Raw genomic sequence first — 22,003 nt, forward strand, 5'->3', positions numbered from 1 at the left:
GAGTCGAATGAACTGCAGCATCTCCATTAATAATTGAATCAGACAACTCAACTGCTTACCCAATAGGGTGTGGCCTTAGCCGAGATGATGCAGGATAGATATCTTCAATCTTCTCTTCGTCGAGAAATTGAGGAACTTTGGTTAGCTGCTAATCTCGGGCTCAGGCTGAAATAGCGTTAAAACAGAAAGCTTATTTTGACCTGGAGAGCCAAGCCCAATTTCTGATCTATTTGAAAGAGAAACATGTCTCTTCCATAGCCCTTCTTCAAGAAGAAACCCGACTCAAAGAGGAAACCATTGCTCAACAACGTCGCATTATTCAGTCCACCAAGGCGGAGCTGATTCAGGCTCGAGCTTATCTGGAGCAGGCAAGTTAAGCGGGACACTTTTGCCCGAGGTACCAACTGGCTGCTGATACTAGAAAAGAACTATGATCGCTCAGATGTCTCAAATGCAAAAAATGATCCTTTGAGGAGTGTTTCCTGTATTTTATCAAATAAATGCAAATCTGGTTGGGTTTCGGTCTTTGTTCATATTTCTTTTTTCCTTACCTCCCTGGAACTTCCTTTACTTTATGCAGACCCTGAGGGGGGTTAGTGAAGATTCTGCTTGCTGATAACTCGCCCGGAAACAAGAGTGTAGAAAGCAAACATGTGAGTTGTTAAGTGCGGAAGTATGCTTGCTTATAACTCAGGCTAGGGCGAGAGTCTGAAATCCCGATCGAGAGGTCGTTAGTCATGAGAGCATGTTCACTTATAACTCACGCTGGGGTAAGAGCCTGGAGGCGTGAGAGTATACTCACTTATAACTCGCGCTGGGGTGAAAGTCTGGAATCTTAACTGAGAGGTGGTTGGTCGTGAAAGAAGGCTCACTTATAACCTGAGCTGGGGTGAAAGTTTGGAGGTGTGAGAGTATGCTCACTTATAACTCGTGCTGAGGCGAGAGTCTGGAATCTAGACTGGGAATTGGTTTGGAATGTTGATCGAGAATTGGCCTGGAAGCCTGGTCGAGAATTGGTCTGGAAGACTGATCGGGAATTGGTCTGGAAGCTTAACCAGGAATTGGCTTGGAAGGGCAGCACTTGTGGCTCGGAAGGAATTGGGCTGGTGGGCTTAGCCTAATGCTCCTGCGATCACAAATTGCATTACATAAGGCTTTAGTCAAATTTGAACCTTACTATGATTCTGAGGATGGGTGGAGGCGCCAAATTTTGATCAACATTTCCCACCATCTCTTGCTTTGTTTCCTGAGTTCGTCGCCTGAAATTTTTGATCCCCAAGGCATGTCTTCATGAGGTAGGGTACTCCTGTTTACATATCACCTCCATAATTTTCTTATCATTCCATCATAAATGTCTTTTCATATGGAGCTGACACATGTCCCCTGAACTTTACTTGTGATGATGTCTGACGCATGCTTTTTGCACAAGACCCCACGGCGCTTCTGTCCCTTGATCTGACGGTCATAGCATGCTCCGCCATTTCAATTGTCCGATTCGACTTCCGATGCTCCTTAAGGGTTTTAGTTTAAAAACCCTAAAGGCCTCTCGTAGTGGCTTACTAGCACATCGTCTTCCTCCAATCTCTCTTCCCTTGCTCATCTCTGCTTGCTAATCTTCCCTTTCGTGTAAGTACTTCTCCTTCTTCCTTCATTACACCTTCATTTGTTAATTAGATAATAATCGAAGATATGATAGTGCCCTGGTATGCCTATTTTCATTCAGATTTGGATAGGAATGACCTTAAATCTGTACGATCCAGCTTAAGGTTGTCCGAAGTATATCAATTACACCTCCCTAGGCCTGATGACCATCCATATCCTCCTCCCATCAGCTTCATGACCTTCTTCAAAGATCAACTTCTTGGCGGTCTGCGATTTCCATTGCTTCCTTCTTCTCATCATTGAGTCAGTATTTTGGTATCTTTTTGTCCCAATTCGCTCCCAACACCTTCCGCGCCATGTGTGGAATGGTGATTCTTTGTCACTTATGTCAAGTTCCTTTAACTCCTTAACTTTTCCACCACTTCTATTCCCTCAAGTGTTCTGAACCCAATGTCTTCATGGTGTAATCTAGGATTGGGTATAAGTTTTTTGAGGGCATGCCTTCTTCCAATAAAGGCTGGAAGTCTCACTTTTCTACGTCTAATTGCCTGACGCCGTGACTTGGCCTGTCGAATGGCGCCTCCGTCTTCCTTCTCCCTTTGAGCTGCGGGATCATCAACACCAAACCGCTTACTTGACCGCCTCCGAAAAACTAGGAGTGTAATTGCGGCTCCCTTCTTTGCTGTGGGAGAGTGTGTTATATACCTTTGGGCTAAGCCCCATCCAGACACCATTGAGCGCACCTTTTGGTAAGATTACTTGACTCTCTTTGTATATCTCCACTAATTGAGGTATTCTTTTTTACTTGTAGAAGTCGTCATGTTTCGAGCCTTCGCTCTTGACTCTTCTGCGATGCCCAATGACATCCTGCAAAAGCGGGGCCAAGAGACTTTGGCAGGCCAGGAAGTTCCTCAGGTCAACGCCTTAGCGGAGGCTTCCTCTCAACAATTTGGGGACTCCGAGGCCCATGGCACTGAATCCATCCTCACTGAGACAGCTGTTGGTGTGAAGGTTCCTTCCCCAGCTCCCGAGCAGCGATTACGCCTTCAGTGCAAAAGGCGGCGCGTTACCCTATTAGTCCAATCTTCACCTCAGATGTTGCCTGCGTCCCGGGCGACCTCCAAAAGCCAAAACCTTTGTCCAGGAAGACACTCTTACCACTAAGGCTGAGGCCTCCTCCCCTGCTCAAGTCCCCGCCCAGGAATAGACCATCTCCCGACCGGGTGACTAATCCGAGGCTTCTACACCTTTCACTCTACCATCCTCGAGCCAGCTACCTACTTCGGCTCCTACTCCTTCTCATCCTAAGGAGCGCTTCAAGAGCCGGTACGCCTTCACCTCTGCCTTCCAACTGCCCTCCTTACAAATGTTGGACTCCATTCCTTTTGCCAGCACGTCTCCCAATTGCGGTCAGGTGCAACTCCATGGGGCTCTGGCTGACTCGTGGAAAAGCACCACCGACCAAGTTTTGGAATGCCCTCAGCTGGAATTGGCTGACCTATTTTCTCAACGGCCGGTGTCGGTGAGTTTTATCTGTTTCCTTTTCGTGCCTTTGAAATACTGCTAATCCTTCTTTTGCTTTTGACAGACCTATGTCATGGGGCTAAGCCTCTCACAGTACGTGGCCAGTCTGCATCGAGAGAATGAGGCCTTGAGGGCTCGTCTCTAAGAGACGACATCTCTTACGGCCGCCAACCACATTTTTGACCTGACCACTACCGACAGCCTGATCCAGTCCTATTTGCAAACCGCAGAGGAGAAGACCCAAGCCGCCAGAGGCTTGGCTCATGTGGAGTCAGAGAAAGTACAGTCTTTGTAGATCGTCCTGAAGACTACCGAGTCCAAACTTAAGCCTGAAGGACTGCGGCGTGCCCAGATCTTAGCTGATCTAGAAGAGAGGGAAGCTGAAGTGACCACCCTCTCTTCGCGGCTGCAGGAGCTTCAAGAGGTGCACAATGCTCTACAGAGGGACCTGGCAGCCAAAAAGATAGATCTGTCAGCTGGTGTTGACCGAGAAGCTGCCCTTCGGAAGTAGTGGGAGGCATTTGAGGTTGTTTTTAAGTCTCTGCGAGATGAACTCCCAACGGCTAAGGCAGAGACCACGGCCACCCGCCTAGAATTAATTGAGGCACAGGCTAAAGCCCTCAAAGCTGGGGAAGAGCTGAAAGAATATTAGGAGGGCGAGAGCTCTCGTCTGGCAACTCACAAGGCCGCCTACCTAGCCTCCAAAGAGTTCGGGGCAAAGATAAGTAATCTTATCGACCGAATGATTTGCTATGGTGGCGCAGGGGTCTTCCTACAACTGTATGAGAAAGGCTTTCTTCGGTCATTTCCCCCTAATACCTTCCTGGACCGGACCCGCCTCCTAAAAGAGCTTCTTGACGAAGTCTTCCCCTCCTTTGATGACTAGTTTGTGTTTATCTTGTACCTTTCTTCCTCGGGGATGTAAGGCTTCCCCTCCTTTTGTAACTTTGAATTAAAGATTATAAAAGGTATGTGATTGGGCAAACTACCCCTATGCAATGCATTGTTCACTTATTACACTCACCTAAGGTCTATGCTCCTTTCCACTTTATATGTTAGAGTAGTTTATTAAGTGTTTATCCTTCTTGCAGGTGCTTAGTCAACTTAACATCTATGCAGGCGTCAGGGCATGCGACTGGGAAGGTCACTTTACCTGACCGGGTGTCTATCTTGACCGGCCAATTCAATGCCCCGATCGGGTTTAACGATTTAACTATTCGATTAGTTACTCGACTAGTCGCGAGCCATGATACTCAAGAGTCTCCTTACAGGTCCGAGGGGGAGCTACTTTAGCATCGCCTATTCCCGAAGCCACGACAACTCCTTATCCCCCTTTTACCTTGTGTCCTTTGCCTTAGCTTTTTCTAACACGACCTCTTGGTGCGATTTTTTAGGATGATCCTACAGTCATCATTGCTTTCAAGCCTACTGCTGACGTTAGCTACCTTGTGTATGAATCACATGATGGGCGTTGATGACGAGGCCCTCTACGCCTTCCTTGACCACTATAAATATCCTTCTCCTACCGCTCCACTGAACCTTTTGACTCTAGCACAAGTCTTCCTCTTGTTTCTGCTACCTGCTGTGTTCTGACTCTTGTGTTTTGTGTTTGCACCCTCTCATGGACTCCCCGCGCTTGCATATGCTCCGAGAGTCTCGACCTTCATCAATGTGTAGCGGCCACTCGGTAAGTCATTTTAGAAGTAGCTTCATTTTCTAGCAGATGTTACCCCTAAATTTTTTTTTTACTGTATATCAACTTGGTAGAATTTGATTTAAAAAAAAAATTCCTGTTGCATCGACTGTGCTTTGCTGCTACACGTTCTAGCAGCTACTTGGACAAATAACTGTCACACCCTGTAGTAACTAACTCTCCTTGTCGCTGCTACAACGTGTAGTAGCCTACTTGGAATATTAGCGGTTACAACGATGTAGCAGGTCTCGCTTTGACAAATAACTTACTACTGCACGTTGTAGCAGTTAGGCAGCAGTTATTGCTACACCATGTATATATTACTTCTCCCTCAATTGCTAAAACGTTAAAGTGATAAACTATTTACCCTTTTGTCCAAGCTACCACAAACATTCCCACTACAAACCCGTACTAAGTTCGGGAGTAGCAACCCTCGCTTCGTCTACCAACCTCACTGCGACGTTTGGTTTTCGCCTTCGAATCTTCGTCCCTCCCCTAAGTTAATTTAACTTTTCATTTAGGAATTAGGGTTTAAACTTTTAAGGTTTTATATGGTTTTGAATCGCCTTCTAGCATAGCGTAGTTAACTCTATGAGCATTTTAAATATTTCCTCTATATTATATTTTCTCCTAATTAATCATCATCATTGATTGAAATTTATAAATGTATTTGAAGCGAAATATGTCATTCTCTAGCAATGGAAGACACTTGTGATGCTAATCAGCTATACATTCCCCAAGTTACTGAAGATCGAAAACCGTAAATTGGGATGGAATTTTCACCATTGGAGGAGGCCTTTTCGTTCTATAATCAATATGCACGTGAAGCCAGATTTAGTGCAAGATTAGGCAACAACAAGAAAAATAAGAGGACAAATGAGGTTGGATGGAAACAATTTGTGTACTTTAAAGAGGGATATACAAAAGATAAACGGAAAAAAGAAGCACAAGTTGGCAATGTAAAGGAAAGAGCACGTGGCGAAGTAAGGACTGGATGTAGGTCAAAACTTTCACTTGTTAAGGAATAGACCGGGCCAAATTGGATTGTCACAAAATTCATGGAAAGTCATAATCATCCACTCTCCACTCATTCGAAGGTGCATTTACTTCATTCGCATCGCCATGTTTCTAAAGACAAGAAAGTATTAATGCAGTAGTTTTTAGAGGCTAATGTGTTAACTTGTCAACAAGTTCGATTATTGGAGATAGATTCAGGAGGGCCTGAGCATCTAGGTGGCACAAAATGGGATATTAGAAACTTTGAGAAATAGCTAAGGGATGAATAAAAGGGAATTGATGCCGAAACACTGATTGAGTTATTTGCAACTGAGAAAGAGAAGAATTCAGCCTTTTTATATGATTATGAGACTGATTCAACAGAAAGATTCACTAGGTGTTTCTAAGTGAATCATGTATCAAGGAGGGCATACAGTGTCCTTGGTGATGCAGTTGTATTTGATACCACATATAACACCAACAAATATGGATTGAATTTTACACCCTTCGTAGGAGTTAATCATCATCATCAGGGCATTGTATTTGGTTGTGCCTTTCTAAGTGATGAGAAAACTGAGTTGTTTATTTGGTTACTTAAGAAGTTCATAAAAGTCATGCCTAAAGGTCCACCAACTGTGATCATCACTGATCAGGATCCAGTGTTGACGAAGGCCATTGCCCAAGTTTTTCCTCGCACAGTGCGTCGATATTGTTTGTGACACATACTCAATAAATTTCCTGATAAATTACCCCTATGACGTTTCGCAACTACTATCAAACCATAAATGATGTAATTGTTAACTCCTCAACCCTTGATGAATTTGAGAAGTCATGTGAAGAAGTTATGAGGTGTTCTGGCTTGAAGAAAAATGATTGGTTAACATTGATATATGATTTATGACAAAGGTGGGTCCCATTATTTTTTAGCCATGTATTTTCTGCTGGAATGTCAAGTAGTCAGCGATCTGAAAGCTCATATTCATTTTTCAAGAAGTATGTATCACATAAGAACTCATTGATGGATTTTATCACCCGTTTCAATAGAGTATTGTGACACCAAAGACACAATGAGTTAGTTGCCGACCATATTAATATGGTCAAACAACCAAAGATTAAGACAAACTGGCCTATGGAATCTCAAATGGTTAGGGTGTACACAAAAAAAATGATTAGATTTTCAAAGTGAAATGAGTGTGAGTCATGGTTATTATATGCAGTAAGCATCTTAGTTGATGATTTAGTGGATTACCATGTCATGAATTTTCAAAGTGGTTTATCTGCAAAACCAAGAGTCCTCACGCACAACAAACGTACAGACTACATATCGTGTAGTTGTAGTAAATTTGAGTTTGAGGGCATTCCATGTAGGTATATGTTAGTTTTTTTTCGTATCAACCAAGTATTTCTACTACCTGATAAGTACATACTCAACAGATGTACAAGAAATGCCAATGTTGGGGCAATCTATGATTTTGGTGAGCAAACTTCCGTCAGCAGTCCAGATGCGAAATTGATGGCAAGACACTTGAGGGTGTCCTATAAAGCATCGGTAGTGATTGATGATGTAGCTTTGACTGATGAGGGGATAAATTTTTTGGATGACCAATTCGATTGTATATACAGTAAAATTCAAGAGTTGAACATTAGCAGAAAATGTGATAACCAAAGTCAAAGGAAGAAAGACATCAATGGGGCCCCCTCTATTGTTGATCATTCTTTAGTAAGGGAAAAGGGTTGTGGGAAAAGATTGAAATCTTCAAAAGAGACGTCAACCTCAAAGTCCAAGCTATGTCATGGATGCGGTCACCGAGGTGTCTCACACGACAAGCGCAACTGTCCATTATTGCAGCAAGGGTATGCGTCCATTAGTTATGCATTTGTAGCAAAAATTTAGCTGAGCATATCAATGATTTGTATCTATTAATAGTAAATTTAATGACGAATCGATTGCCAGATCAACTGTTACAAAGAAAGATAATACCAATGATGACGAATCCTATGAAGAAGATTTGACATCTATAGCTGGTACATTCTAGTTTTTATTTAACTATATTTTTGAATCTGGATAAATTGTGGCTTATAATTATGGTACTATTGTTGTAGGCTTTAACACCTTGCCTATTGCGTTATGAGGCTAGGTTTACCAAACTCTCGGTGAGCGATTATTACTGATTACAGATTATTTCCCTTCTAATCTGAATCTTACGCTATTATTCTAATAAGAATCTGAGATGTATCACATAAACCTAAATTTTGGTTATAAGAAAATAATTTTTCCATAAAAATTCCTTTCATCATCACCCCTCTTTCTAACTACTACAGCAAGTAGCATGTAATATACAGTCGCTCATTCGAATCAAATTTCCACGCTATTTAAATTATATAATTGAGCATTGAGTTATTAATACACAGTGTAGTAGCTAATCTGAAGTAACTGCTACACAGTGCAGCAGCTACTCTTGAGAAGCTGCTACATCGTGTAGCAGCTCTTTATACGTTAAGTTGATATAATGTGTACAAGCTTATTTTTTTAATCCAAATAAAAATCACATGTGAGAATAGTTGTATTCACGCATCCACTGTTGGGCTTCTGACAGCAGGTTTTTAAGTTGATGTTGTAGCAGTTCGGGGTCGAAAATTGCTACAACATATGACTTCATGTTGTAGCAGTTATCGATCCGTAGCTGCTACAACTTAGAGAGAGGCATTACGCAAGACATCTCAGATCATTAATAGAATAATGGCGTAGAAATAGAAGTAGTAGCAAAAATTCTCCAATCCTCGTTGATCCGGTGGTAAGAGCCCGGGACCCCCTAACGAGGGGTCAACGCCTCGTGTAGGTCAAAGGAGGGGTCAACGCCCCGTGGAGGTCAAAGGGCCAGGTGGTCCGTCGAAGAAGGGTGAGCCGATCGGACTCATGAGAAAAGGGCAGGCCGATCGGTCTGCCAGTAAACATCTGATAGTAAAAGGCGCCCTGACAGGGATCGGGGTTCTGACGCTCAATGAAATAGTAAATAATGACCGAGCGGAAGGCCTAAGAGAAGGCAGGACGTAATGGGTGCGCCGCCCGGCCGGCGCAGGGAATTAGGGCCGTCCGGACGGCGCTCTTCGTCTAGCCGGCCGGACGGACGTCCTGGCCAGCGGTGGTTAAATAGGGACAGGAACATCTGCTGACAGCCGTCAAGTTGTATGGCTAGGCCATACTCCTAGTCTGACAACGGGGTGTCCTGTTGTCCCATCGATGGCGCGATGAGACTGTTGCAGTATGGCGTCAGGTAAGCTTTCTGACAAACCCATACCGAGGTATGAGCTGCGGACACGTACGCGCATCGGTGGGCGTGTAGAAGCTCTTTCACCGCTCTATATAAAGAGCTGTAGACTTCGCCGGAGGTACGCGTTCTACAAGCTTTGGAGCTACTTTTTCCACCACATGCTTACCTGACTTGAGCGTCGGAGGGTCGCCGCCGGGAACCCCTTCCCTGCCCGACTTCTGTGCAGGTTCGCCGGAGTTTCGTGAGACTAGCCGGAGATCTACATCAGCAACCCGGAGAGCGCCACGTGCCCAGCGTCCGTTGATTCAGCATTCGGACAGGATCACCGACTGTCAGCGGGGCATGCATCCGATCCGAAAACAATGGACAACTGAGATCGTGATTCGAGGGAAACCGCCTCGATCGAGATAAGGGCCGTCAAGCTCGTGGAGCAAAAACAGAAAGCCACAGCCGAGCGGCCGGAGCAGCAAGCAACATCAGCGTCTGGTGGTCGAGCGGAAGCACCACCGACCACCGTGGCATTTCATCGAGCCCTATTCCGCACCCCTGAAGCCGTACCAGCTCATAGAGATAGGGGATCTTCTTCGGATGAAATGTCTAGACGAGATGACAGAAAGGGGAAAGCCCCCCGAGCGGACGCATCACCCGAGAGGATTAATCGCCAATTTTCAGAGGCTATTCTGCGAGATCCTCTGCCGAAGCACTACGTGCCTCCGACGATCGGCGAGTATAATGGGACAACCGACCCAGATGATCATCTGGGTAAGTTCGATAACACAGCTACTCTCCATCAATACACAGATGGAGTAAAGTGCCGAGTTTTTCTTACCACTCTCTCAGGATCGGCTCAACGGTGGTTTCGGAGGTTGCCGGACGGATCCATCACAAGCTTCAAGGACTTCCGAACGGCCTTCCTCCACCATTTTGCAAGCAGCCGACGCTACCAGAAAACGAGCGTGAGCCTGTTCGCCATCAAGCAAGAAGCCCGTGAATCGCTCCGAGCTTACATCCAGCGGTTCAACAAAGTGGCAATGGATATTCCAACGGTCACTTCGGAAACCATGATGAACGCCTTCACACAAGGCCTAGTGGATGGGGATTTTTTCCGATCACTCATCCGAAAGCCGCCCCGAGATTATGATCACATGCTACACCGGGCTAACGAATACATCAACGTGGAAGAAGCGCAAGCGGCCAGGAAAAAAGAAACTCCAACCGAGCGGGCTCCCCCTGCCGAGCGGAAACAGCACGCCGCCCATCAGCCGCCTAGAGGACCAAGGGCCGAAGCAATCCGATCCCCCCACGCCAGGTCCCATATGCAAGAGGTAGCTGCCGCCCGACCCAAGCCAAAGAAGAGATGGACCCCGATGAAGACGGGCGCATATTATTTGGAGGATGAAGACGGGCGGCAGCTGGATCGACCGTGGAGTGCAAATCATCTCCAGCCTTATCGAGTTGGATGAAAGGTGCACGAATGTAACTCATTTTTGTGTATATGCTAGTCGCCCGTGTCCTTGTAATGCAGGAAGCGAAATTAATTCAAAGGATGGCCAAGGGTTCCGCCGATCAGCAGTATCGAAGTTAGCCGTAAAGACCGTCGAGCTCCGACGTTAAATATCGAGAGACGAGGACCGTCGAGCTTCGGCGTTAAATATCGAGAGACGAGCCAGCGTCTATAAACGTCCGAGTGGAAGACCGTCGAGCTCCGACGTTAAATATCGAGAGACGAGCCGGCGTCTATAAACGTCCGAGCGGAAGACCGTCGAGCTCCGACGTTAAATATCGAGAGACGAGCCGGCGTCTATAAACGTCCGCTAGAGACGAGCCGGCGTCTATAAACGTTCGAGCGGAAGACCGTCGAGCTCCGACGTTAAATATCGAGAGACGAGCCGGCGTCTATAAACGTCCGAGCGGAAGAGCCATCCATGTAATATATTCCGGCGGTAAGAAGTCGATCGACGACAAAGCTCGTTCTTTAAGACCCCTGAGCAGCCGAGCGGCTCGCATAGCAAAATCTATGGGAAACCCCTTTGAGGTAAGGCGCAAAGCAAAAGATGGTTAATTAGAATTAAAGACGTGAGCTCGTGAACGAGTGACATTCGCGCGCCGAGCGGCTGCGCAATCGCATGGAGAAAGAAAAAGGTCTTGCCAAAACAAAAATTGCAAGGAAGGGAAGATGATCTATTTACGCCAAGCTCTGGGCAAACGAAAAAAGTTACAGCAAAAAATAAGTTTGGCCGAGCGGCGAAGATACAAAAAAAAGTTGGTAAAAAACCCTCCTCACGCATCAAATTCAAAAAGAGCATCAGGAATGGCGCCCATCACGGTTGCCAGGTCCTCTGATGGGATGGTCAGCTCGGCAGGAAGGTGGCCTTTGGTCTTCAAGTAATCCACAGCCGCCTTAATCGCCTCTTCGAAAGTGAGGGAAATTTTATCGGTAAATTTCTCTCCGAATTCGTCCGAGCGGACAAACGCCTTCCTCACTTTGTCAAAACGAGCCGACTCCCCGTCCTGATACTCTTTAAGCGTGGCCTGGGCAGCATCATTGGCAGCCTGGAGATCCTTTAAATCCCCTTCGAATTTGAGCAAATCAGCCGAGCGGCTCTCCTTCTCGGTGGCCAGAAGAGCATCCAGATCCTTGATGCGTTGCTCCAGCCCTCTGATCTTCACCTTCATTCGGTCCATGTCATCGATGGCCTGGCACTTCCGAGTGGTCACCGTCTTGATCTCCTTATCTCGTTGTTTGACCATCGCTTCGAGCCGAACGACCTTGCTCGCCAGATCGGAAGCTCGTTTCCGTTCGGCTTCCAGTAATTTTTTGGCCTTCTCCAGAGCGGTCGTCGACTGTTGCCTGTCCCCTGCGGCTTTGAGTTTTTTCAATTCATCCTCCAGCTCGGCCAACCGATTGCTAACGGCAATCTGCTCCACCCAGTTCTACGAGCAAAAGTGAACAGGTTAAAAACTTAATTCAAATACACGAACAGAGAAAAAGAGCATACCCCGGTGGCCTGTTGAAGGTTGCTGTCGCCGAGCTGCTCGGGAGTCATCGCTTTTATTCGGCGCCGAGCGTCCTCCCAAGCTTTTGCAAGAGGGCCCGTCAAGGTGATCTGCTGCTCGGGGACCACTGGCCGATCAGCAGCAGCCATGTATTCCTCTGAGGGGAGGCGCAGGACGGTTTTAATTAAATTCGGGCCGCTCGTCTCGCTTTGAGAAGCATCGGCCTTACCGGATGGCCCACCGGTGGACGAGGCAGGAAGCTCGCCCAAACGCCTGATACGGCGCAGAGTTCTTGAAGGGCTGGACGGCGGCACCTCAGAGCTTGCCCTCGGAGAGCCATGTGGGGTCGGGGTACTCTCTAGGGAAACCGTCCCGGACAACACCGGAGCATCCGCGCCCCGCTCGGGCTGTGGCTCATCAAGTGGAGTTGAGGCAGATGCGGATTTCGGTCGTCGGCGCTTCCGAGTGAGTAGCGGAACATCATCGGCCGAACGACACTCCACCTCGGCTTGGGTAGAAGGTTCTGTGCCGCCCGCTGCCTCGTCGTGAGAGGTAGTAGTTGCTAAGGCTTCAGGGGCATCCTGAGTCCCCTCGCCTAATTCGCCGGTCGGATCGGCTGGATTAAGGCCCCGCTCGGCGACCTCCTTGTTCTTCACCGCCTCAATCTGAGCGGCTTTCAATTTGAGCTTCTCGGCCGCCTTAGCACGCCACATAACTTTAGCTGCAGAAACAAAGATTAAATCAATTAGAACAAAAGAAAAAGGAGGGATGAGAATCGCTTACTCATGCTGCAGGGCAGATCGGCTGGGGTAGAAGACAGGCCGAATATGTGCATTACTCCCGGGAGGAGCAGCTTGTCAATATGATAGCGTTGACCGACCAGCCGTTCGGTTGCATGAAGGTATGCCGCGTCGCCTCTAAATTTACAGAGCTCCGATTGCGCCGGCATCGCCGTCTGCCACTTGGTACGAAAAGTTGGCAGCTCGGGAAAACGCACATAGAAAAAGTGCTCCTTCCAATGTTTGTTGGAGCTCGGCATGTTATCAAAGAAGACGAAACCTATCCTAGACTGGAAAACAAAGGTGCCCCACTCGGCTTACTTGGGATAAAAAAAGTAGTGAAAAATCTTAGGGTCGAGGGGAATGTTGTTCAGTTTAAAAAGGACTATCACTCCGCTCAGCAGCCTAATGGAGTTAGGGACTACCTGGCCGAGCGGAATGCGAAAATAATTGCAGACTTGTAAGAAGAACTTGTGAGGTGGAAAACGCAGCCCGGCCAAAAATTGGTCTCGGAAGAAAAGAACGGTGCCGGGCGGCGGTTCATGTGGCCGATCGGCCGGTGTGGCTAACACTATGTGATGGTCAGGAGGAATATCATAGGTTCGAGTGAGGCGCAAGGCGTCCTCCTCATCGAACCGACTTTCCATGGTCGAATACCAAAGACCAGGAGCACCGCCGGTCGGCTGTGAGGTACTGGTCATGGTATAAGGCCAGGGATGGACGCGTGATGGAAGAAAGGAGAAATAAAGTTAGGAAAGAGTGCGGGATGATAAAAGAAATAGCTAATAGAGAGAAGAAAGGAGAGGCAGCAAGGAAAAGGAAGCCTTACGGGCAAGGGAGATGATCGGAAGAAGCTGTAGGGTCGCCGGAGAGCCGGAACGCAAGGTCGCCGGAGAAGAAAGGAGCAGCGAAACGTCAGGAGGAGATGAGGCCGAAATGCGGCGGAAAGCGGAAGTCGGAGCTTTATAAGGGCGGCCGCTATTAATGTCAGCCGTCCGATCCAGGTCGCCGATATCGAGGTCGTCATCTAGCCGCTCGTTTCAAACGGCGGCTGTCCCATCGGAAGTGACGCCACCGCCATACGCTGGCAAACGCACGATCGCCACGTGTCAGCAGGATACTGGCCGCATTTAATGAGCTCCCCTTACCGTGCGAAGCGCACGTGATGGGTAGTAGGGGAAAGCATCGGACATGGATTCCAAGAGAACACAAGGCACGGACAAGATACCGCCGAACGGATGAGTATCCCTATACCTGGCCGAGCGGTCTAATGCAGTGATCATTGCTCAGTCAGATCGGCAGTCCAGTCAGTCGGACTTCGCCTCCTTCGACTAGACTCGAGGGGAAGGCAAGTGATCCGGTGGTAAGAGCCCGGGACCCCCTAACGAGGGGTCAACGCCCCGTGTAGGTCAAAGGAGGGGTCAATGCCCCGTGGAGGTCAAAGGGCCAGGTGGCCGTCGAAGAAGGGTGAGCCGACCGGACTCATGAGAAAAGGGCAGGCCGATCGGTCTGCCAGTAAACATCTGATAGTAAAAGGCGCCCTGACAAGGATCGGGGTTCTGACGCTCAATGAAACAGTAAATAATGACCGAGCGGAAGGCCTAAGAGAAGGCAGGACGTAATGGGTGCGCCGCCCGGCCGGCGCAGGGAATTAGGGTCGTCCGGATGGCGCTCTTCGTCTAGCCGGCCGGACGGACGTCCTGGCCGGCGGTGGTTAAATAGGGACAGGAACATCTGCTGATAGCCGTCAAGTCGTATGGCTAGGCCATACTCCTAGTCTGACAACGGGGTGTCCTGTTGTCTCATCGATGGCGCGATGAGACTGTTGCAGTATGGCGTCAGGTAAGCTTTCTGACAAACCCATACCGAGGTATGGGCTGCGGACACGTACGCGCCTCGGTGGGCGTGTAGAAGCTCTTTCACCGCTCTATATAAAGAGCCGCAGACTTCGCCGGAGGTACGCGTTCTACAAGCTTTGGAGCTACTTTTTCCACCACATGCTTACCTGACTTGAGCGTCGGAGGGTCGCCGCCGGGAACCCCTTCCCGGCCCGACTTCTGTGCAGGTTCGCCGGAGTTTCGTGAGACTAGCCGGAGATCTACATCAGCAACCCGGAGAGCGCCACGTGCCCAGCGTCCGTTGATTCAGCATTCGGACAGGATCACTCGTTATTTTAGGAAAAACGTGACTGATTTAGTATACCTTACCTTGCGTAAAAATCAAAATAGTAAATCAGACGTATAGAAAAGGAACGAAAATGTTTGTGAATATTCTATTATAACAGTTAATCTCTAATTATAGGCAAGGTAGCATATACATACGGCGCTCTACAGATTTATAGCAGCTATCATACTTGACCCTAACTACTACAACGTTATAGCAGCTAACCGTTGAGTTAGTTGCTATAGATTTGTAGCAGTTATCATTCCAAGTAGCTCTACAGCGTTGTAGCAGCTACCTATGAAATTAATTACTTGTTTATCAGCGACGTCCAATAAAGATAATCAAGGATACAACCTGTAGCATATAATCAGCTCAAGTTGCTACAACATGTAGCAGCTTCTCAAGAGTAGTTGCTACACTATGTTTCAGTTAGCTAATACAAATTGAAGCAACTATTCTAGAGACGAGAGCTATTACAACGTGTTGCAGGCTTACAGCTACTACCGATGCAAGTAACAAGGCCTAATATCGATTAATAATTCAATGGTTACTTATATAAATTGAAAATAATGATTTTATGGAGAAACATAAATAAATTAATGGAAACCTACTAAATTTGGTCAATTACTCCCTAATTGTCCATTAAATGACCACTCATAGTTGTCATAACCGATATGACTAGTCATATCTATCATAAATCATGACCCGTGACTACCTCTCTTGGTAAAATCCTGCATTGTCAGAAGGGCAACTGTGGGCTCATGAATACACCTATTCCGTGATAGAATTGTATAGCGCCGCAGTGTCCCTATATAACAAAGGGTGGCTCCAGTCATGACATCCCATGGAAATGAGTAGCTTATTCATGGAATGATGACATTTTCTTGACACCACCTTCGTCATTTTTTTCATGCCATCCACTGTAAATCTTGAAGTGTATCTTGCTCCCATATGGGGAAGGACAAAGTGGTCTTGTTGCCTTCCACCGTCTAGTGAAAGCTTCCATGTCTGTGAAGAAATTTCTTTAAAGCGACCACTAGCGTCTATTCCCCATGCGTGTATGTTGAAGAGGTTAGTCCCCTCATGGAGTGGATTAGGGAGAGGATGATCGCCTCGAAGAACTTTTCCTAGCCACGACCAAAGGATGCGAGGGAGGTGCAAAATAATATAAGCTGGTTGGTATTCACACCATTCTGTACGTTGAGAGCAATGTAAGCAATCATGGGAGATCTGAACACTGTTCAATATTTAACTTACGATGCAATCGAAATGTAAATTTATTGATAATAATTTCTCATGTAAAGGTATAAATGTATTTTATAGGTGCCTTGTTATCTTACTCCTAATTAGCTACTACATGATGTAGCAGCTAATGCCAGTTAATTTTAATCACCCAATTAATTAATTTTTTTTTATATTATTCCTATTTTATTTCTTAAGTATGTTGTCATTTCATGAAGTGGTAAATTCAAGTGAACTCATGAATAATGATCAAGCTCGCGAACACAGAACATGATGTCCATGTTGTAACAGCTAGTTTGTGGTAGACATAAACACCATTGTAGGAAGTGAAAAATTATTTCCAAATAACACATTAAATACAACAGGAGGAGTCGGTGAAATTTAATTTTATCTTGATCAAGTATAAAATTTAAATTAAATTTTGAAAGTAACAGCTATGCATGCCAAATCTTCTTCATATGCTGACTGGTTGCGATAATGTGAAGCAGTAGATGATACAAGGACAGTTAGAAGCAACCCACTGCCGAGTGAATACAACGTGTAGCAATTACTACCGATAAGCTGCTACATGTTGTAATCCCACATTATGTATTTGCCCCTGTAGCATCTACTGGCGATAAGCTGCTACACGTTGTAGCAGCTATTGCGGATTAGCTGCTACAACGTATAGCATTTACTCTATAGTGTTATACTTTATATTGTAGCTGCTACAACGTGTAGTATTTATTAATTTTAAAATAACCAAGTGTCGGACATTGAATTCTTCCGTGTACCTTAGCTGCTACAACGTGTCGCAGTTTGTAAGTATCCAATACACATATAAATCCATTACATAATGATTTCTTCAACATGGCAGGTGCTTACAGAACTTTGAAACTTTGATGTGTAGAGGTCTGAGGCTCAAAGGGAGTTATACTGCATATAATGACCTTCTTGGAGGTCTATGATCAATAGGTGCCAGTGATCGTCTGCATTATTTAATGGATCGAATATATATCTGACTGACTTGTCAGTGTCAGTGCTTGCTGATAGACCAAATGTCTTATAGTTTGTCATTGCAAACAAATCCTGTGTATGCACACAAACCTTATTGGAGGAATATATGGAGAATAAAAAACTAGGTAGTAGGAGTTGGTGTTATACTTACAGAAAAACCAGCATGACAAAATATAGATGGCCAATAAGGTATGCCAGAAGATTTGGCTTCCTCTGCAATGATCGTAAAATATGTATTTATGCAATCACCATCTCTGCCGACAGCCCAATAAAAAATACACAGGAAAGATGACATATTCAATGAAATCGTTCTGTTAGACCATAAAGGCTTTATCGTAGCCCTACATAAACCAAAAATAAAACATGCCCTTAAATTAGGTTTTACATCAATAGTGCCTATTGCTGCTACAATTGGAGCAGTTACATAAATTATATGTGTTATAACAACTTCTAAACCAGCCATAGTTGATTTTATTCAACAATATGAATAAACTGCTTGACTATACAATAAGAAGATAATTCAAATGTAATTTATCCTTGTGTTCACAATAGAAGTATTAACATGATTTATCATATATTTGCATTACAGTAAGTGAATAACTTAAGAACATTGGACTCACTTTAGCTGACTCAATTTCAACAATGCCTCTGCCACCACATCATCTTTAGTTTTCTTAAAATATGACTTCACTTGCTGAACAAATATATAGAGACAAGTATTATGTGTGAGTAATTATATGTGAATTAGGACTAAAAGATAAAACATTTAACCTACCAAAACCGTACCTTAATGATTTTAGATTTTTGTTTGACAAGCGTATGCAAGATTTTAGTTAATGAAGATATGACAGCTACATCAGTAGATGAGACAGGGGCATCTGGTACTTTAACAGGATGCTTAACATTTTCCTCTCCTTTGCCCTTGGCCATCTCTGTCTCCTGCTCATCTTGGAAAGTGACTCTTTTATTCCTTTTGGCCAAGGGCACTCCCTTAATCTCTTTGGCAGTTGGGGGTGTCCTTCTCTTTATAGCACACCTCTTTGACCTTGTTAATGGCCGATTGGTAGGTAATGGCATTATATCCTTGGCAAGCAATTGACTTTGAAGATCTTTAATTTTTCTATCTTGCTCTGTTATAATTTGATCTTTTACATCTATAATTTTGTCCTTCTCATCAATTGTTTTGTCCTTGGAAGCTATTGAAGTTTCTACATCACTAGCACATATTTGAATCTCAACAATTAACTCACTAATTCTAGCCTCCATCTGGGCAATGAGTCGATCCTTGCCCTTAACCACATACTCCAAATAACCAATTTCGACCTCCCTTGCTTGACAATTTGTACAAGCCTCTTTCCCTTGCTCCGGACATGCTTGGGGATTTTCCTGAGTGTCGGCTGTCTGTTCAGGAAATTGCTCAGGAAGTTGTTCAGGATGTTGCTCAATAGCTGATTGTAACAGCCCCTAAGCAATTTGTTGATCTATATGCTCAACAACATCGTCTAGAGAATCGTTTGAGAGTAGATATGTCTCTAGGTCTGATGGACTTAAATCAACAATTATTTTTGCAGCACATAATTCTGCGATCCTAGACTTTATTGTCTCCACACGGGAGTCTGACCATTTCCATCTGCATATTTTTGGAAGGGCATGCTATCTGTAAGGATCCATTATTCTGACATGTTCACACATCCACACCTGCAATACAATACAAATGATTAAATATGAAATTTTCTACATAAATCTTATGAGTCTATCATAAAATTGAAGCACTTACAGCAAGGAGATGTGCGAACCCTTTGAGCATGGGAGCTTGATTTCCCACAAGGCCCTCTGGTTTCGGCCTCTGGGAAAGCATCACACCAATCGCCCCCAGCTGTGGGCTCATATAGTCATATACAGCCTTACACTAATTATACCTACCTAAATTAGCAAAATCATCTACACAATATATTAGTGATTGTACTGGTAATCTAGATATACTGCTAGTAGTAGTAAATAAAACATAAACAAAGAAATATAATATTAAAAATTGGCAAAAGAGAGTATCAGATTTAGTAGATGAAGGTTGTTTGCTAAGGCTGATCATCTTGTTCTCTAACTCCTTCTATGTACACTCCACATTACTGAAGTGTTAAAGAAATAGTGGGGTGGTGGCAGCCTGCTGCTGCTGCAAATTTACTTCATCGCCTTGGTCTGGGAGTCCTAGAATCAGTAAAGCATCTTTCCTTGTGAAGCTGATCTCCCTATTATGAAAGATGAAACATCTGGCTTCAACATCCCAATTGTCAAATATATTTTGTATAAGGCTTCGGATATTTGCAATTTTAGGAAAGACTACTGCCCAAGCAAATGGGCTTCCATTGATCATCTCCATCTGTCGGTTGTTTATGTGTAGTGATGATAAAAAACTCTTGAAGTGTGGGTAATTACTTTTCCAATGCACTTTCTTACGGTATGCCCAGGAAGCAGCAGTTCTCTGGCAGAGTTCTCTGGCAAAGTTCTCTGGGTAATTCTGTCAAACAAATACATAAGATCTTAGTGAGTAGTTGCTGCTAAACATGAGTAGCTGCTACACGTTGTAGCAGTTAGGCTCAAGTAGCTGCTACTATCGCGAGAAGCCCATCGGGACTGTAGGGTTTAACCATGTTGTATCAATCATTATGGTTCAACTACAGTAGCTGCTACAACAAAGATAAATTTTTTTTAAACACTCTATTCCCTTAACCATAATCTTAAACTTGAAAATCATAAAATCATTAATCCCCATTGTAGCAGCTAGGAGACGATTCAAAACCCTAAAAATTCAAACCCCTATACAAAACGAGATGACTCAAAACTTTCACCCCTAACAGAATACTTACAATGGAGGCAAAGATTTGGATGAGAAACAAGTCGTCGCGGTGAGATTGATTAACGAAGACACCGTGTGGGCACCGATCTACTATGATTGAAATTTTTTCGAAGTGTTTGTCACATGACGAGTTTAGGGGTTAAACCTTTGGCCAATGAGGGTAAAAATGTAATTGCATAATAATTGTAAAAAGTTAATTGGTTAGAAAAGGTTATTTGGAGATTAGGGGTACCTACTACGCGTTGTAACAGCTATTCTTGAGTAGCTGCTACAAAGTATAGCAGCTAATCAGAAGTAACTGCTACACCGTGTAGCAGCCACTCTTGACAAGCTGCTACATCGTGTAGCAACTTCTGACGACTAGCTACTTCAACGTGCTACAGTTGCTTCAACAATGTGTAGAACCTCATTTAATTGATCTAAATGAAAAACTGAGATTGTTATGATCTATTTATTATTGGTTGAAAATGCAGAATAACATTTTGTTAAGAGTAAACGAAGAAGTAACTGCTACACATTGTAGCAGCTTCGTCATTTCAAGTTAGCTGCTACAAGGAGTAGCAGTTATTAGTAGAAGTAACTGCTACAACGTGTAGCAGCAAAGCAAAGGCACTGCACCAACATAAATATTTTTAAATAAATTTTTAGCAAGTATTTTTAGGGTTAATATCTACGAGAAAATATAGCTAGTAAAAACACGACTTACCAAGTGGCTGCTACAAGTTGTAGCAGCTACATGGAGAGTTAGCTGCTACAAGGTGTAGCAGTTACCTATCGAAGTAGCTGCTACACATTGTAACAGCTATATGGAGAGTTTGTTGCTACAAGTTGTAGAAGTTACCTGTCGATGTAGTTGCTACACGTTGTAGCAGCTACATGGACAGTTAGCTGCTACAAGGTGTAGCAGTTAACTGTCGAAGTAGCTACTATAACTAGTAGCAGCAAAGGAAAGTCCAAGTGGCTGCAGACATTTGTAGCAGCCGTCGGCCTTGCACGTCGTAGCATAAATCTTTCCTTCCTTCTACGACCGTCATTCCAAGTTAGCTGCTACAAGTTGTAGCAGCTATATGGATAATTTGCTGCGAAGTAATTGCTGTAATGTTTAGAAGCGAAGCAAAAGCGTTGCATCAGTAAAAAATAATTTCAAATAATTTTTACCAAGTTGTTATACATGAACTTAAATATTTGTAGGGGTAGTATCTGCTAGAAAATTTATCTACTATAAAACTGACTTACCAAGTGGCTACTTCACGTTTGTAGCTGCTACAACGTGTAGCAGCTAACGCGCAGACGTGGCTGTAGCCTGCAGCCGTTTGTAGGTGTCGTCGTCCCTGCACGTTATAGAATTAATCATTCTAATACATGTATTCTATAACGGTGGAGACTACCAAATTAAAATGAAACGAATTACCGTTGGGAATGGAGAGAGGTGATAAGCTCTCACAACAGCTGTGAGATTGAAGATGCCGGTGAAACTTTCCCTCCGGGAAGCGCGAGGTCCGACGGACGACGGATGACAGAGACGGTGGGAACGAGAGAGAGAGAGTGGCGAGGGAGATTTTAATTTGGAAAATTTCTCACACAGAAGTGTTTTAAAAAAGACGGAAGGGGAGAGAGAATAAATGACATTTTTTTTTTGTAGCGAAATCGAGCTAGCAACACCACGTCTGCGTGTCGCTCACGGCCACGTACAAAGCGTCACTCAGCATATAAAATATATCTATAATATATATATAAAGACAGAGAGATTTGATATGCTAAGCGACACTTTATGCGCGACCGTGAGCAAAATCCGATGTGGGTTATCTGACGCGGCCAAAACCCAATTTTTTTAATCGCTCTCTCATTTGCATGCAACAACTTTTCTCTCTCATCTGCATGCAAC

This window comes from Zingiber officinale, chromosome 2B (assembly GCF_018446385.1).
Source record: "Zingiber officinale cultivar Zhangliang chromosome 2B, Zo_v1.1, whole genome shotgun sequence".
Classification (NCBI taxonomy): domain Eukaryota; kingdom Viridiplantae; phylum Streptophyta; class Magnoliopsida; order Zingiberales; family Zingiberaceae; genus Zingiber; species Zingiber officinale.